Raw genomic sequence first — 13,662 nt, 5'->3', positions numbered from 1 at the left:
TGCTAGAAATAGAGACAGAGGGCTTCTTGTCTTTGCATATGATCTGCATAATGTCATAGACACACAGTCTATTTTCAGGCCGCTTTCAGGTTAAAGTGTTGTCACTGCTGCCCTGCGGGTGTCACGTCTGGATGAGTCTCTTCTCTGTTCTTTCTCACCCACCCACTCTTACTGACCTAGATCCCCAACTGCAGGAGCAAGTGATGAGGTGTGGGGCAGAGCAGGCTTGTCCGGGGAGCCAGGGGGGCAGGGCAAGAGGCACACTGGCATTTCCTTTACTACCACCAGCACCACCAAAAGCAAAGTGGGGCTGCTCAGGGGCAACTGGTAGGCAGAGGCAAGGAACGGGAAGCAAGGTGGCCCATATTCTGTTCTACACAAACCTTTCCCGCCTCTTCTACCAGAACAGCCAGTTCCCATACGGTTGATTCAGTCTTCTGCCAGTTTGAAGGAAGACATCTAGATAAACCTGTTCCTCTCGGCCACCATAAAGCTGCCTTGGCCCAGCTATCCCTCTTGGACGTTTACTTTCAGCACTAAGACTTGCTCTTAGCCTCCTGTGAAATCTGACCCTCAGTCTGTCCCTCTCCCGGGAGTCCCACCTGGGAGACCGGTATCCTAGTCTGATGATCAATGTTTTTAAAGGATCTGGCACATAGTAGGAGGTCAATCAATGCTAGAGTCCCCTCCTCTCCTTCAGAAGTCTGTGCCAAGCACCTAATTGTCCCAGGCCTGGTTGCCCAGAATAGGCACCATGCTCTGAGGGCTCACAGCAAACATGCTAGAAGGGCCAGTTAGGGTGACTTACTAGACGTCTGTTGACCTTGGCAAGTCACTTGGCCTCTCAGCTAGAAAAGAGGGGGGCTGGTGGGTTTTAGGGGCAAGGACAATTCTCATGTCATAGCTTGAGCCGTTTGGTGACCTGTCCTTGGTCACAGAAGGCTAGGGCTGGAGCCTCGGCAAGGGGATCATCAGGGCCTGTCTGCTGTAGTGTCTTACTATGGAGACCTAAGGATTCACCAGATGCCAAGGTGAGGAGCCTGGGAGACTTGCTGGGTCCTGGGAATCATGAGGCCACTCAGTCAGGCTGGATAGCAGCACCGTACCACCCAGAGCTCCTGGCCCCTGGCGTCCAGTCCCCCTGGACCTGCCTCATCCCCTTAGGCAGGCGTTTCCTGTTGATAAGAAGCTCAGTCAACAAACACTGATAAAGAGATGAAAAAAGGAAATTGACAGGGCTTGGGTATAATGGGCATTTTGTCTGCCTTTTCTACCCTTCTTCCTTCTCCCTGCACTCCTCCCCCACTGCTTCCCAGAACTGAGGCAAAAACATACCCCCCACCTCCACTATGGGCCCTATTTTGCAGTTTCCAGGAATTTAGCCTTACAGAGCCCTTAGAAGCAGGGCCTGGTTTGACCTGGGGGCAGGAGGTGGGTAGGAGTTCAGAGGCAGGAAACTCTGGGTGCTGCGAGGCCCCCAAGTCCAGGGAAAAGGGCAGTGGCAGCAGGAAGGAAGGACTGTCAGGCACAGGTTGCATCTACGACCTTCCCTCTTCCCTTCTCCTCCCTCCCCGCCGGAGGCCTGGATCCAAGTCGTGGTTAGGTGGCTGCATAGTCTATAATTAGTGGATTTTCCATCATTTTAGTCTCGGACTCATTACTGGAAAATCTCATTAATTTTGACTCTACTAATTTGGAGTCTCTGATCCTTTGGGACAAGAAGCTGGACTGATGTTTAGGGAAAGAAAACAAACAAGTTTGCAAAGCGTGTCCAACTGCCCTTCTTGGGTTTGGTTTTGTAAGCTCAGCTCAACAAAGGCCCTTTTCTCAAGCACTCGGTCTGCAGTTAAGATAACCTGCCACCAGGTGGGTGATGAGGCTTTGTCCTCACTAGTGCAAGTAGTCGTGGATCATGGACAGGGTTTTTGTTTTTTTTTTAATTAATTAATTTATTTATTTATTTATTTTTTTGGGCTGCGTTGGGTCTTCGTTGCTGTGCACGCGCTTTAGTTGTGGCGAGCCCGGGCTACTCTTCATTGCGATGCGCGGGCTTCTCATTGCAGTGGCTTCTCTTGTTGCAGAGCACGAGTTCTAGGTGCCCAGCTTCAGTAGTTGTGGCACATGGGCGCAGTAGTTGCGGCCCATGGGCTTAGTTGCTCCGCAGCATGTGGGATCTTCCCAGACCAGGGCTCAAACCCGTGTCCCCTGCGTTGGCAGGCGGATTCTTAACCACTGCACCACCAGGGAAGTTCAGACAGGGTTGTTTTAAAGATTTATACTAGATACTTCTTTTCCCCTCTTCCCTGGAGAGATCATTCCTTAATAAAACAGTTAGGCAAACATAAAGGAGCAGAATAGATGGTTCTAAATGGCCAGGGTTTAAAAGAAAACCAACAGCCATCTACAACTTGAGGTCTTTCTCCTGAATTCGGAACTGTTTCCAGTCCTGGTTACCACCTGACCAGGGCCTTCTCTTGGCTTCAGGCCCTCAAAGCTGTCAGCGTACTTCTGACCCTTGAGGGGAGGAGCAGAGGGTTTTATCCTAGTCAAGACTTGGATTTTTTATTTTAGTAATTCGATAAATGTATTCTAAATTTTATATGGAAGAGATGGGAACATATGTATACGTATAACTGATTCACTTTGTTATAAAGTGAATCAGTAATTTTTTTTTAGTAATTCAATAAATGCATTCTAAATTTTATATGGAAGAATATAAATTCATGAAGAGCTAAGTCAATATTCCCTTATTTTAGGTTAATTTGTGCTCCGCAACAAGAGAGGACACTGCAGTGAGAAGCCCACGCACCGCAATGAAGAATAGCCCCCGCTCGCTGCAACTAGAGAAAGACCGTGCGCAGCAACCAACACCCAGCACAGCCAAAAATAAATAAATAAATAAATTTAAGAAAAAAAGAAAATGGAAGAGAACATCCTTGTGACCTAGGTATGAGGAAGGATTTAAACAAGACTCTTAAAACACAAAGCGAAGAACTATATGGATATGACGATATCAGTATACTCTTCAAAGATACACCATAAATTTAACATTAATGAATTAATAAAATTAATAGATAATGGTAGACCAAAAGATATTTACGATCCCTAAAAGACTGTTAAGCATTAATATCTACAAGATATGAGAATACTATCTACAATATATGAGAAACTCCTTCAAATCAACAAGACTCCATAAAAAAATGGGCAAAATACATGAAGAGTTCATTCACAAAAAAGGAAACCCAAATGACTAACAGGTATAAAAAGGAATGCTAAAACTCACCAGGGGTCAGAGAAATGCATATTCAAATGACATAAAACTAATATCTATCAAAATGGCAAAATTAGAAAAGTGAGTAGTGCCAAGTATTAGCAAGGAGGTGGGGAAATAGGAACTCTTGTTCAGTTCTTATAAAGTATAAACTGGTGTAGCCTTTGTAGCATTGCTTAGTGAGAATGGGTGTGCCTATGCCATTTGACCTCATGATACCATTTCTGGGTCGCATCTCAGAGAAATTCTCATACAAGTCCCCAGGGGGACATGCATGAGGACGTTCAACACAGTAGTGCTTGTGGTAGCAGGGAGCTGGAGCCAACCTTGGTGTCCATCACTGGGGGAACAGATAAGTAAAATGTTGTGGATGAATATTTCAGAGCATTATGTCATCCATTAGAAGCAAGGAACCAGATATACATACAGCAACGTGGATAGATCTTTAAAATATAGAACTGATTGGCAGAAAGAGAAGGCGGGCTATAGCACGGTGCCTTTTACATAAATTTGGAATGCATAATAGAACTATCCTATGATGCAGCAATCCTACTTCTGGGTATATATCCAAAGGAATTGAAATCAGGATCCTAAAAAGACCTCTGCACTTCTGTGTTCATTGCAGCATTACTCAATAGCCAAGACATGAAACAAAATAATGTCCATCGACAGACAAATGGACAAAGAAAGTGATGTAGTATATACAAACAAAGGAATGTTATCCAGCCATTAATTAATTTTAATATGAATATTTAAAAAGTAGGAAATCTTGGGACTTCGCTGGTGGTTCAGTGGTTAAGACTCCACGCTTCCAGTGCAGGGGGTGCTGGTTCGATCCCTGGTCAGGGAACTAAGATCCCGCATGCCGCGTGGCAAAAATAAATAAATAAATAAATAAATATTTAAAAATAAAAAGAAGGAAATCCTGCTGTGTGCGACAACGTAGATGAACATGGAGAACATCATGCTAAGTGAAATAAGCCAGACACAGAAGGACAAATACTACAGGATACCACTTACATGAGGAATCTAAAATAGACTCAGAAGAAAAAAGTAGAATGGTGGTCCCCAGGGCTGGGGTGAGGTGGAAATGGGGTGGTAGTAGTCAAAGGGTACAAAGTTTAATTTATGCAAGATGAACAAGGCCTAGAGATCTACTGTATAGCAAAGAGCCTCTAGTTAATAATACTGTATTGTATACTTAAAAATATGCTAAGGGGGAGACCTTATGTCAAGTGTTCTTAACACACACACACACACACACACAATAAGAATAGAATTCATACATATTCAAAACAACACTACATTCTTAACAAGGATACCCCTGTACTTAAGGACACAAGCTGGCTAGAATGCTTGTGCAGTGAGGGGAGCAAGGTGGACGGAGATTGAAAAGGGGATCGGAGAAAGAGGTGGAAAATACAATCTGAGAGAGGCCTTGCCGCCCTGCACAGGCCGGTGATGGTAACAAGCTACCGCGTGATTAACCTGAGGCCCATAAGTACAGGGGGAAAAGACAACAAAACCACAGAGTCTGAGTCCTGACTCAGCCGCTCAGAAGCTTATGACCCTGGGCATGAAACAGCACAGAATACTCGGCTTCTTCACCTTGAAATGGGAATAATGTGAGGAATCATGATCATGTTGGACAAGGGGCCTGGCCAGAACTGTTGTTCAGTAAATAATAATAATACCAGTGAGAGTGCACTCTTCTCACCAGTAGTGCTCATGGCTTCGGTTCTGCAGAGCTACAAGCTGGCTTTGTGTCAATTCCTCTTGCTGGGAATTCCCTGGTGGTCCAGTGGTTAGGACTCGGCGCTTCAACTGCAGGGGGCACGGGTTCGATCCCTGGTGATCCCTGGTCAGGGAACTAAGGTCGCACATGCCGAGCAGTGCCACCAAAAAAAAAAAAAAACCCAGCAAACAAATAAAAAACTCTTGCTTTGTCCCTCTCTCAAATCAGGGGAAAGAAAAGCAATCCCTCTCCCTAGCCCCTGGCTCTCTAATCTCCCCGGCCTCCTCATCTGGGCGGCAGCTTAAAAAGAGAGATTTGCAGGGCAAGGTGAAAGTTTATGGTTGCAGATATATGTGTATATGCACCTATACGTATAGGTACATGTGTATGAATATATATATATGTGTGTATTTATTTCCATTAGAAGAAGACTCCTCATCCTGTACTTACTGGCTGCTCCTTTTGGATCAATACTTTGGTTAGGTCTTTTGTGAAATGAAATTTATATTCACGCCCACCGTTTCCTTAGTAACAATCTCCGGCAATCAGATCTGCTCTCTGGTGGAAATGGCCTTTGGAAAGTGCCATGCGGTGCACAGTTGCACAATCTTACCTTTGCCAGAAACTGTTTTCTGATGTAGCCAGTATCTTTTCCAGAAAAAAAAAAAAAATTAACTACATTTAAGCAGACTTAACAACGTCTTAAAATAGATATAAAGTGGTTTCACCCCACAAGGGAAATTCTTAAAATACTAAAGTACTGTTTTTAAGCATAGTCAAGTACTTCAGAAAAACTAATTTACATTCCAAACAATTTCTATGCTAATTACAAATGATTCTTTCCCAACCACTAGGTAATATTTTGTGTTACTGTATGTACCTGAAATGAATAAAATTATTATTATTTTTTAACCAATACTCACTCATTCAAACTAGCCTTTCCACAGTGCTACTGGATCTGCACTTTTATTGTATTTCAATAAAAATTTGAATTTTTTTTTCAAATTTGATCCCATAGTATTGAGGTAAAAACACAAAAACGGATTTATCACAGTTGTGTAAATGAGAGGCTTGCGACTCTCAGATCTCCGCTGATTTTGTCTTTTCCTGCATAGAAAATGGTAAGCCCCAGGATGCTCACAACTGCAGACACCAAACCCATGGACTCACTGCACCCGTACCTCTCCCTTCTCAGGTCCCCCTCTCAGGTCCTCACTCTTAATGGCCCTTCACTTTTCAAAATGAATCCTCGACTTGCCCTTCTCTATGGAGTCCTTCCCACCAGGGTATAAACTTGCCGCAAACCAAATACTCTCAGCCCCACCCCCTTCCAACCACCCCAACCCCTCTCCCCTTGCCTTCATGGTCCTATTTATTGGTGAAGTCTCTGCTTCCGCACCTCCCACTCACTCCTCAGTCCACTACCTTCTGGCTCTGCCATGGAAACTGATCTCCTGGAGGTTACCCCTGGCCTCCTTTTTGCGAAATCCCGTGCACCCTTATCAGTCCTTCCTTTTTTAACTCGACCTCTCGGCAACATTTGACCGCTGACCACTCCCGCCTCTTGGCTTTCCTGCCACACGCTGCCGGTCTCTCTCCAGCTTTTCTGGCGGCTCCTTTTCAGATGTCTTTGAAGGCCTCTCTTTACCTCTCCTGTAAATGCTGGTGTTCCTGGCTTTCAGTCCGAGGTCCTGTTCTCCATCTGCACACGCTTACTGCGTAAGCTCATCACACCTTGGCTTTAAGGCTCATTGATGACAACTTTCAGATCTGTGTCTCCAGCCCCCACCTCCACCCTGAGCTCTAGACCTCAAGACCCAGCTGTTTCCGAACGGCTCCTTGGATGTCTCCCAGACATCTCAAATGCATCATGTCCAAAACAGAACTCGTTATCTGTCACCCCAAACCTGCTCTGCCCCTGATGTTCAGAGAACGGTATTACTATCCAAGAAAACACAGGAGATCCGTTCATGACCACCTTCTCCCAAACACCAACCCCCGCCCCCATCAATTAAACACAAATTCTTGTCCATTCTACCTCCCAGTTATCTTTCCAACTCCATCCACCTCTTACTGTCCCCATCCTGGTCCCAGCTACCAGCATCCCTCCTCTAGGTTAGTGGAACGTCCCCCTGCTCTCCTGCATCCATCTAGCCCCTCCAATTCATCCTTTACACTGAAGGCTGGAGAAGTTCCTCTAAAATACAAATGGACACTCCATAATGCTCTCCACTGAATGTCACTGCCCTCAGGTTAAAGTCTAAACTCCTTATTAACAGGGCCCTATTGCTCGATCTGACCTAGCCCGCAGCTCTGACCACATCTCTTTCCACAGCCCTCCTCCATCTTCATGCTCCAGCCACACTAGACTTCTTCCTTTTAGCTCCTTAGACCCACCATTCCCTTTGTCTCTGGGCCTTTGCATATGCTCTCCCCGCTGTCTAGGACATTCTTGGTCTGACTACTTGCATTCATCGTAAATATGTGTGGTGGTGTGATGAAGTGGACTTCGGAGAGAGGCAGACCTGGGTTTGAATTCCAGCTCTGTTGTTTTCAAGCTCTGCATACGATGTTGAGCCTGTAGACTAACCTCTCTGAGCCTCTGTGTCCTCATCTGTAGACAGAGGAATAGTAATACCTGCTTTGTCTAGCATATATAGATTTTTCTTTCCAACTACCTGACCCACCTCCACCTCTCCACGCTCACACACTTTTTCTGGGAATCGCCCCTTCTTCCCTATTTCTATAGGAACAGTGGTGGTCCCTGATAGCCGTGTTTGTACAACATGACCAAGCCCACTCCCCACAGATATTTGGGCCAGAGGTTGACACTTGACCCAAGCTGGACCATCAGTCCCTACCTCCTGAATGAGGAGTTGTGACCCAGAGAGCGTCACACCAGAATCTTTCCTGTGCAGCTGTACTGAGCTTAGACCTGATGACTGTCAGGAGACATATGTTCCTTGTGGATGGGATGCAGAGAATGCTGGTCTGCATCAGAGAAGAGGGAAGCAGAGGCACAGATGAAGCAGAGGCCCAGGGAGGAAGAGGGCGGAAATGGAGAAAGAGTCTTGTCCATTTGATATCCTGCTTCCAGGCACTGCCTGAGACCAGCTGCACTGAGTCTGGGAGAAACTAAAGAAGAAAAAAGTTTGTTTTTTCTTAAATAGCTAGACTGGATTTCTATTACTTAGAATCAACACAGTCTTAAGTAATCTACTGTCTTACAGAGTTATTGTGAAAGTTAGAAATGAGGTATGTATACATACAGTAGGTAATCAAGAAATAATTACAATAATGTTATTATTTTTACATTCAAAGGATGAATGACTGAGGAAGGGATGTCAGAACTCTCTGCACCCATTTCTCTAGAATAGTTTCAGAAATAAGGTTCAGTGCACTGTATCATCCCATGAGTATTTTTTTTTAAATTTTTTTAATACCTTATTGTTCCCTTTTTATTTTATTTATTTATTTTTGGCTGTGTTGGGTCTTCACTGCTGTGCATGGGCTTTCTCTATTTGCGGCGAGCAGAGACTACTGTTTGTTGTGGTGCGTGGGCTTCTCATTGCGGTGGCTTCTCTTGTTGTGGAGCACGGGCTCTAGGCGCGTGGGCTTCAGTAGTTGTAGCACACAGGCTCAGTAGTTGTGGCTCACGGGCTTAGTTGCTCCGTGGCATGTGGGACCTTCCCGGACCAGGGCTCGAACCCGTGTCCCCTGCATTGGCAGGCGGATTCTTAACCACTGTGCCACCAGGGAAGCCCGAGTATTTTTTTTTATTGAAAAGGCTAGGTATCATATTTTGGTAAATTTGAAAGAAAGGAAAAAAATTATGCATAATCTCGCCCTACCAAATTGAAGCAAATATTTGCATACATACTTTACATACTTATGATCATGGGGCACAGTCTATTTTGTGTCCAGTATTTTTCACTTATGTCATAAACATTTTAATATTTCTATACAGAATTCATCATCATGTTAATGATTTCATAATATTTAATAACAGTGTATTATGTAATTTATTAAGTCATTCCATATATATATACATATATATACACATATACATATCTTTTCTGTTTTTTTCTATTGTAAATCATGCTGCAATGTGTATCTTTGTGGATAAGTCTATTTTAAATCAGTTTACTTTTTTTAGTTGAAGTATAGTTGATTTACAATATTATATTAATTTCCAGTGTACAACATAGTGATTTGTTATTTTTATAGATTATACTCCATTTAAAATTATTATAAAGTATTTCTTATATTCCCTGTGCTTTACAGTATATCCTTGTGTCTTACTTACGTTATACCTACATTGATTGTTTTAGTTACAAAAGTAAAATTAATATATAGTCATCTTTGAAAATGTTGATAATATAGTCAAGAGGAAAATATTTGTAATTTCACTGCCTAGAGATAACTCTTTTAAACATTTTGCTAAATATCCTTCCAGCTCTTTTTTATGATAATTAAAACATAAATATTAGAATATCCTATATTTTAGTACATATTTTATAACCTGCTTTTCCCCTTTTAACTGTATGTCATAAACATCTTGTTGCATCATTAAAGTTTCTACAACCATGTGTATAGATGTACCTTACATGAATGATTCTCTCTTTTTGAATATTCATTTGTTACCAATATTTTACTATTTCAGCTGAAGCTGTGATGACATTCCCGATTTTCAAATCTTTATGCAAGTGTCCGATTACAATATTTCTTTAGGATGAATTCCTACAGCTGGAATTGTAGGGTCAAAAAGTATATGGATATGCTTGGGATAATTCCTAGGAGTGGAGTTCTGAAGTCCAAGTTTAGAAACTCTTCAGGACTCAAAAAAAAAAAAGGCTGTCTGAATTTCTGAGTGGAATTTTAGTGGGGGAGGAGAGAAGAGTGGTTTTTGTCCTCTCAGAATCACCTCCCAGAGGAGAGGCAGGTGGTGCACACTGGGTTATGGGGACTGGCTGTTGGCCCTCCTCCCTCCCTTCCCTGCACCCTCCAGGGCAAACTCCCCTCCAGTCCCAGGCATTTCGGGGCAATGGCAAAGATCAAAAGACTTGGGTTCCAGGGGCTGGTTCCGCATTTTACTGGCTAAATGACTCAGGCAAGTCACTTAGGTGTTCTGAGGCCTCAGTTTCTCCATCTGTAAAGTGAGGCTAATTATACCCACTCTGGAGTCCTATAGTTTGCCTTGAAGGTGAAGTAGTAATATATCAATTACAAATCCCTATTCTAAGCTGTGTATTTGTTCAGCCCCAGAAAGAAACAATGGTATTTAGTATCAGGATCCACTTCTGACAGTAGGATGGAGACATGATGGTGGAGAGTGTTGGATCATGGGATTTCACCCACCTGACCAGCGCTGGGGCAGGGCAGGAGTAAGCCCCCATAAACTCTTCCCTCTGGCATTGTCGGGATCTATTCTGGGGGCTAGAATCGTGGCCAGCCTACTGTTGTAGTGGCTGCAACAGCAGCAGTGGGATTCTTCAGCTTTCATCCACAACCCTTTCCTCCCCCAAACCCAGGCGGCCCCTGAAGGTTCCCATGACAACAGCACGCCTGGAAAGGACCAGCTTGAGGAAAAACCAGATTTTGCTGTAAGAAAAACTGGTCAGAAGCCACAGGCAAGGCGAGCTGGGACAGGGGCTCTGTGACGGGGCTGGGTCCTGAGACAAAGACCACAGTGGTGTGAGCTCAGGCTCAGTGCTAGGCAGTCTATAGAACAATATCTGACATGTTTGGAACACTTCCTGTGGCCGGACACTATTAAATGTGCTGCTGTATATGTACTGACTCGTCTGATCCTCAGGACAAACCTATGGGGCAGGACCATTCTTTTACCTATTTTACAGGTGAGGAGACCAGCATGGTAAGGTTAAAAACTGGCAGTCCGACTTCAGTGCCTGCGTCATGGCCGTGTTGGAAGTCATAACTCTCCTGTCTACAGCCTTTGGCAAGTGATAAAGGACAGCTTCATTCTATCCTCACAAAATTTTTGCAAAATAAAAGTCATTATTCCCATGTTACAGATGAGGAAACCAAAGGTCAGAGAGGTTAAGTGATGGGCCCCAAATCACACAGCTAGTAAGTAACAGAGCTGGGATATGAACTCAGATCTGTCTGAACCCAGAGCCCATGGCCCTTCTCACTAAGGAAATCCATCTGGTCCTTCACATCTTCACCTGGGTACATTTGCCCATAAGCCTGAAGAGGCAGGTCATGGTTGCTTAGTACAGCTTTAGAGGTGTGTGGGGGGTATGTGTTTCTGTGCCTTTAGCACTTTGCCAACACACACACACACACACACACACACACGCATGCACACAGGCCCTGGCAGGCTGATGAATCTGCCCTCCTCCCAGCCAGGAATGGGCCAGCCCATTCACAACAGGCTTCCCAGGAGTGAACTTGCCCACACCTGCTTGCCTCAGCTGGGAAAGGCTGCTAGAGGGAACGTCTCCCCACCCCAGCTCATGCTGAGTAACCAGGCTGGGGCTTCCCAACGGAGGGAGGAACTTCCGGAAGTCTGTGAGACCACTGGGACTTTGGGGGATTTTTTTCCTAAAGAGAGTGGGGAGCCTAAACTTCAGAGCTTGGAGCCTGGGCTGCTTAGGGAAGGGGAGGTTCTGTCGGAAGGACATTGTCCCTATTATTCTTCCAATGTCCCTTTTTTACTTAATATATTTAATTACTTGTCCCCTGATTTGATTATTTTCTGGGTGGTGACTTTTATTTTTAAAAGTCCTACAACCCCTGCGGTAAGTGCAGTGGCCTTCTGTGGCCTTCTGTCTCAGCTCTGCCAGACCATTCCATATTTTCACCTGGGAGCTTACCTTTAAGGTCTTGAAGTAAAACCACGATATTTGCAAGGGCGGCAACAGAACCTCAAGTTCTGCAAGTTCCTCTCAGATGGTGGGCTAGATAAGGGGCAGAGACCTGAAGCCTGTCTTTTTTTTTTTTTGATTTAAAAAAAATTTTAATTGAAGTATAGTTGATTTACAATGTTTCAGGTATACAGCAAAGTGATTCAATTATATATATTCTTTTTCAGATTCTTTTCCATTATAAGTTATTACAAGATCTTGAATATAGTTCCCTGCACTATACAGTGTTTGTGTATATATCATACAAACTATACCATAAGTTTTTTTTCTACATCTGTGAGTCTATTTCTTAATCATAGATGATTTTGTTTCTTAGTTTATTTTCTAGGATCTGTATTCTAAAACCTCAGGCTTATAAGTGATTTTAAAGAACACTTGGTAGGAAACCATAAACAAGACGAAAAGACAACCCTCAGAATGGGAGAAAATATTTGCAAATGAAGCAACTGACAAAGAATTAATCTCCAAAATATACAAGCAGCTCATGCAGCTCAATATCAGAAAAACAAACAACCCAATCCAAAAATGGGAGGAAGACCTAAATAGACATTTCTCCAAAGAAGATATATAGGTTGCCAACAAACACATGAAAGGATGCTCAACATCACTAATCATTAGAGAAATGCAAATCAAAACCACAGTGAGGTATCACCTCACACCAGTCAGAATGGCCATCATCAAAAAATCTACAAACAATAAATGCTGGAGAGGGTGTGGAGAAAAGGGAACACTCTTGCACTGTTGGTGGGAATGTAAATTGCTACAGCCACTATGGAGAACAGTATGGAGGTTCCTTAAAAAACTAAAAATAGAACTACCATATGACCCAGCAATCCCACTACTGGGCATATACCCTGAGAAAACCATAATTCAAAAAGAGTCATGTACCACAATGTTCATTGCAGCACTATTTACAATAGTCATGTGGACATAGAAGCAAACTAAATGTCCATCGACAGATGAATGGATAAAGAAGATGTGGCACATATATACAATGGAATATTACTCAGCCATAAAAAAAATGAAATTGAGTTATTTGTAGTGAGGTGGATGGACCTAGAGTCTGTCATACAGAGTGAAGTAAGTCAGAAAGAGAAAAACAAATACTGTATTCTAACGCATATATATGGAATCTAAAATTGAAAACTGGTTCTGATGAACCTAGGGGCAGGACAGGAATAAAGACGCAGAGGTAGAGAATGGACTTGAGGACACGGGGAGGGGGAAGGGTAAGCTGGGATGAAGTGAAAGAGTAGCATTGACATATATACACTACCAAATATAAAATAGATAGCTAGTGGGAAGCAGCTGCATAACACAGGGAGATCAGTCTTGGTGACCACCTAGAAGGGTGGGATGGGAGGGTGGGAGGGAGGCGCAAGAGGGAGGGGATATGGGGGTATATGTATACATATAACTGATTCACTTTGTTATACAGCAGAAACTAACACACCATTGTAAAGCAATTATACTCCAATAAAGATGTTAAAAAAAAAAAAGAACACTTGGTAAAGCCAACTAGGTAAATTTTGGCTGGAGCTGAATGAACAAGGGAGAGGGTTGTAGGCGATGGGGTCTAAGGGCCAAAGAAGGGGATATACCAGGCAAGCCTGGAAGTCATGTATTGTTGCTATGCAACAAATTACTCCACACTTTAGCAGCTTTCAACAATAATAAACACTTATTATCTTACATAATAATTTCTGTGGTTCTAGAATTTGGGAGTGGCTTACTGGTAGTTCTGGCCCAGGGTTTTTCATGAGGTT

Source organism: Eubalaena glacialis, chromosome 11 (assembly GCF_028564815.1).
Source record: "Eubalaena glacialis isolate mEubGla1 chromosome 11, mEubGla1.1.hap2.+ XY, whole genome shotgun sequence".
In the NCBI taxonomy this organism is placed as follows: Eukaryota; Metazoa; Chordata; class Mammalia; order Artiodactyla; family Balaenidae; genus Eubalaena; species Eubalaena glacialis.
Note: the sequence above shows the minus strand (reverse complement) of the source record.